A 6,000-nucleotide genomic window follows, 5' to 3' on the forward strand; every position below is an offset into this window, starting at 1 on the left:
TCCTTCTTCACTACAAAGACATCTTACTGAAACAAATCAGAAGATTTATCTAAATAGAAAAACTTTAGGACTTCAAACTTGCAATAGAGCCCCTCCCTGCTCCACCTGCCCAGATAAATGTTCTTTGCTTCGATGTTTGCAGAACTACGCAATTCAGTACTGCCTTTGGAGCAACAGCTCCTTCTTTTCCCTATATGTTGCAGCTGACCTGCAGCCTGGGTGTTGTGAAACATTAGTGGAGTGACACGCTGAGAAACAACTTCAATATGAAATGTGATATTCTAACACTCAGCTTGCCGCTTTGGAATTCTTTCTTCAGAAAAATGGTGTTACTGAAGTACTTGGTGTATTTATGACTCTCGATGCAGTTTAATGTCTGTAAATTAGATCTCCTGCAAGACACCAGGCCTTAATTAGGAGTCTCAGCAGATGCACTGTAATGAAGAATCTTTCTGTGAATTAATTTCCCCTACCCGTGGTTAGGGGTCCAGTCAACATCTATTCTGGGCTCCCCCTATAGACAAAGGAAGCAATAGCACCTTTAGAGGACAATTCATCCCATCTTAAGATAAGTGTGAGAAGCAGAAGGAATCATCCTCTAAGGGTGTCTTTGTTGTCATTGATTATAGGACATGCCTGTCTCATTCCCTGCCCTTACTACTTTTTACTAGTGAAACTGATGACATAAGTGTCCTAGCAAATTCAGTGAACCCTGGTCTGTCCCTATCAACTCACAAACAAAGCTTAACAAAGCTTTAGACTGCAAATTTTAATATAAATTCTTTTAATAATAATAAGACCATATTCATGTAAATAGCAGTACAGTGTAAGATATCAGAGGAATCAGTTCTGCTTATCTGACTCTGAAGAACTGCAGTGCAACTCCGTGGAGTTTAAGTATGCCATCTGAATGTGAATCCACCTCTGTTATTAATTATAATCAAACTTGATAATTCTTCCTCTCATTAAAATGCACAGTCCTGATACACAGTTAGCTGGTTTTTCCACAGAAGACTCCTGTTGTCTCTAATAACACATCCACCCTTGGACTCGTGTCCTTTGTTAGATAACGTCTTTGTCTCATGGACCATCTAGTTTCAGGCAGCCTGCTCATCTGTGGAGCATATATTTTGCTGTGATAACCTGTTCATCTGTGGACCATCCAGGCTCAGATTCTGTGTCCATCCATCGGGGTAGATTTTTCTTCAAATGCAGATAGAAAATTCTTCAAGTAGGTAATCGCTGGTGATTTGCTTAGAGTTCTGGTGCCTCTGCCTTAACACTGCCTTTGCACTTGCACCTAATCCCACATATATTTTTCTTCTAAGATCCTTGAATAATTAACTCTTTTGAAGAAAAGAAAAATAATGGTCTATTGGAAGATGTTGACATAGATATCATGCTTTAGTAAACAGTTTGCCATTAACCTCTCTCTGTTCTTGCAATATCACTGGACACTTATTGAAATTACTTTACGATAAGATGATGAAGAAAGCTGTTCTGGGAAGCTGAGGAGCCTTTGAGACATATGAACAAAGACCCTTCCCCTGATTCTGGCGTGAGTTTAAGGACATCTCTACCTGCCAGAAAAGCTAGCTTATTTGTGCTACTTCGAGGGCTTAGAGGTTGTTCGACAAACTGGTGGCCTTCAGAGCAAAGAGCTGAATTGGGTTACTCAGCTGAAGAGTGATCTGCTCTGACTGTCCCTAGCAGGGAAAGTCATCAGTGGGGCTTAGGCAGGCAGAAATGTCCCAGGTAACGCAGCCCCGGTTAGACTGTGCTTACAGTGGCTGCTCGTGTTGTGGAGTGGGGGCGACTCCTGGGACAATGAATGTGCAGTGCCATGTGTAAGACGACGAGTGAGGGAAGCTTGTCTCTTTGGGCTGCACCATGAGGTCTGCAATGAATTTGCATTGGACCGAGTCCTCTTCCAGACTGGATTAGACTGGCAATGTAATGGCTTCTGGAGTTCTTGTCTAGACTACGTGAAAGCCGTGGTGTTCAGGAGATAGCTGGGTTAAAAGTAGATCAACAGGTATTGCTTGTCTGGGTTATTTATCTTTCTTTGCTGTAATCCTCTCTCACAGTTTAGTCAGGAATATCTGAAACCTCCATGGTATTCTAGGAAGCATGAAAATGTTTGCTTGCAGAAAATTTGTACTTCTAGATCCTGCCAGAGTTGCTCTGGGAACTGACTGGTTATTGTTTAATAACACCTGTCAGTCTTAATGATAAAGCTATGGATATGGAAGAGTGGAACATATTTCTTCCTCAGACATCACGTTTACACATTAAGGGGTCTAAGTGGTTCAGGATGGGCAGAATGGGGCGCTCTGAGTGATGACCCCCAGTGAGAGGGAGTGTAGCTTTTTATGGGACCTTTACTTGCAGTCCTTCCTAAGGATAGGGAAAAATGGTCTTACACCCATTTGTCTAATAACTCTGTGTATTGAGGCAGTGTTATAGCAGGTTCCGTTTCCTTCTCTGTGCTACTTCCATGGCCAAAGCAGCTGAGACTGAAGTCTTTCTCTACTGAAGCCAGTGGCTTTTTGTTCTCTACGAGCCAGCTCCCTGAGTCAGATGGAATGTGATCCAAAACCAGAACTCAGGGCAGCATTAAGCTGCATTAACGTTGGACTTGAAATAATTCCATAAACCTGAGCTGGTCACTCTACACTCTTCCTGTAATTCATAGATATAAGTATATACCTTTCAAGGGAGACAGAGACAGGTGTGATCAAACTATGGAGGCAAACAGACTTTTATTTGCCTTCATGAGCTACAGAAAGAGCCTACAAGTTTGGTTTATGCTTTGGCAGCTCATTAACAGAAGTCTAAACTTAGGTAAGATGAATCCCAGCCTCAGCATTTGTAAAAAATTCTTCTGTGTGCACATTTTTAGCCTGCGATGAATGTGAATTGGTTCAAGGATATCCACCCACAACAAAAGAGGGTAGGCTGTCCCTCAGGACCACCTGCTGTGTGGTAACTTTGTTCTTACATCGAGGACTCGAGTCGCCCACATCACTAATACTGTAAACAGTTTAAGGTGCCTGATGAATGTGACCCACTTTTGCTAAAAGGTTAATGATCACCTTCAGCCTGGGAGTCAGGAAAAAAAAGACTACAAGGATGTATGAGGTAAGGGAATGGAAACAGAACATGGAAGCGATACTGCTGAACTGGTACTAGTTAGCAACAGTTGAAAACAAAGCTGGGATATCTTCAAGGCATCAAACTTGAAAGTAAAAACTTAGGTGAAACTAATTGCCTTCAAAAGGGTCACAATTGTACTTTCTCACGGTAAAGCTGTAGCTCTTGCTATTACAGAAAAGTCTTTAATAGTACAGTTATTTCTTTCTTCACTTCTGCATTCACTTTTCTCCTACTTCTGTTGCATAACGAGCAATTATTTCAGAATAAATTCATCCATGAACAGCTGTACTCATCATTTTAATTTTTTAAGCACCTGTTCCAACTCCTTTGGAGGTTTTATTGACTGACAAACACTTTTCTCCATGTAACAGTCTGTTCAGTGCCTCATTTTGAGGACCTCCTTGATCCTCAAGCTGTAGACTGTGGGGCTTACCATTGTATAAAACACAGATATCACCTGGTCTTGGTCAGGCAAGGAGCCAGAGCTGTGGGGTGTGTAGCTGGAGTGCCAAAGGATATGGCAAAAACTATCAAGTGCACAGGATGCACAGGTGGAGAAGGCTTTGTGCCTTCCCTTGCTGAAGTGACACTCCAGGATGGCAGAGATGATGTAGATGTAGCAAAATGCGTACCTGCAGTATGACGAAGATGTCACCTAAGATGCAAAATGCTGCGAGGATGATCTTGTTAACCCCGATGTCAGAGCAGGAGATACCACAGATCAGGGGCACCACACCACAGAAGCGACTGGTGATGCTGGAATGGCAGAAGGACACCCAAAAGGCACAGCTGCTGTGTATCATTGAGATTAGAGACCCACAAAAGTAAGAACCAAGTCACAGCTGGATGCTGAGGCTTCATGACATGACAGCTTTGTATAGCAGTGGTTTCCAGCTGGTCATATGCCATCACAGCCCGAATGAAACATTCGTTGGTGCAAAATGTAGAGAAACAGTACATCTGGGCAGCACAGCCACCAAACGAGACAGCTTTGCTCTCTGCTAAGAGACTGGCCACCGTCCTGGGGGTGATGCCTGAGCAGCAGAGCTCTAAGACTGCCAAATGGCTAAGGAAAAGCTATTTGGGAGGGTGGTTTGGGGAGACAATCCTTATTAATGCGGTCAAGCCCAGATTTCCAACTACAGTCATCAGGTAAATAATTAAAAGCATTACAATGAGAGTGGGCTGTGCTTCTGCCTTGTTGATTAGATCTAGACCTCTGGGAGGAGGAACTCAGCTACTGTGGTGTAATTTTCTCCTGCCGTTTTGCTCAGATATTTGTTCACATTAGGTAAGCAATCTTGTCTTGATACACTCTGGAGAACAACTGGCAAAAACCGATCATGATCATATGCTCCCGCTAGCGGTGAACAGCTTACTTCCTTTGGTCAACGAGGACAATACTGATTTCATCCAACATGCCATTCTGAAATGTAATCACTTGTGGAGGAATGGTTAACTGAGAGCGGGCATGCTCTGATTGGGATGAGCAATCCCGTCTTCGGGGTAGAGGAAGGAATCTAGGCCAAGGCAAGCGAACCTGCTGAAAGCGGCCTTATGTAGGCCAAGGCAAGCGAACCTGCTGAGGCCTGCTGAACGTGGCCGTATAGCGGCCTTGAGCACTACAAAAGAAGGTATTCATGAAACTGGTAAACAAGTCTGGACGGAACTAGGTTCCATAAATGTCGATGGAGCACAGTCAGCAACTTTGCACCAATCATGTACCCGCTTTATACGTATGGACAGAAACTGTAACCAATCATGTAACTATTGCTAGCGCATGCGTATTGCTTGTCGATATATATACTTTGTGTAAGCTCTAATAAAGGGAGAACGACCATACTCATATTGAGACTCATCGTTACTCCGGGGTCCCCTCCCTCACTCCAACAATCACTTGTCTGTGTTATCCCAAACCAGCTGTAACATACATTATCTACCTAGATTGTTCCAGTGTGAAGCTGGAGCACTATGAATGCCACTAAGTCACAGTCTAATAATGGGAAATACATAGGTATCAATGTTCAAGAGCTGTTAGTGGCAAGTAGGCTAAATGAGACTGGAAACAGAAGAAATAGTCTCTGACAGATCTTAAAGAGGTAGTAACATTTCCCAGTTCTTTGAATTCTTAAATCAAAATTACATATGCTAGTGAGCATTTCAGTTACTACTGTTTCCAGGGTCTGAGGGCACTAATAGGCCTTAATGGGCCTGATCATCCTCGCCTGAGGCAGCCACTTGCACCTCCTGCCCATGGGCCCAGGAGCCCCATTTAAGCGCAACCCTGGGCCTTCAGTTTCTGTCTGAGCTACCCTAGAGGAGCACTGATCTCCAGCTCAGCTCAGCTCAGCTCAGCTCAGCGTGCAGACTCCATTGCTCTGGACCCTGCCCTGTGGACTGACTTCCCAGCTTGACCCTGGACCTATCTTGTCACTTTGGGCCTGCCCAGTAGGCACTGGACTGTCTCTGTCCCTGGTTACCCTCACCAGGCCTGATCCTGACTCTGACCCGCAGGCTGACTTCTCAGCTTGACCTCATACCTGCTTCATCACCATGAACTCTCCTGGTCATCCGGACTCTTGGCTGAACTCGGCTACCATCTCTAGGTCTTCTCTGCCCACCTGGCTCAGGGCCAGAGGGACAGGCCCTGGCTGCAGCCTCCTGAGCTTATCATTCTACACATCCTGAATAGGGAAAAGGAAGGAAAAAATGGGCACTTCTATGGCATCACTCATCTCATCATGTAGCAGATGTCTAAGATACTCACATGAACCATTCTGTAAAAATACCTGTTACTTTTTTTTTTTCCTCCCCCTCCCTATTGAGAAGAAACTAAGATGGAAG

The sequence above is a fragment of the Apteryx mantelli genome, unplaced genomic scaffold, assembly GCF_036417845.1.
Source record: "Apteryx mantelli isolate bAptMan1 unplaced genomic scaffold, bAptMan1.hap1 HAP1_SCAFFOLD_75, whole genome shotgun sequence".
NCBI classification, from domain to species: Eukaryota; Metazoa; Chordata; class Aves; order Apterygiformes; family Apterygidae; genus Apteryx; species Apteryx mantelli.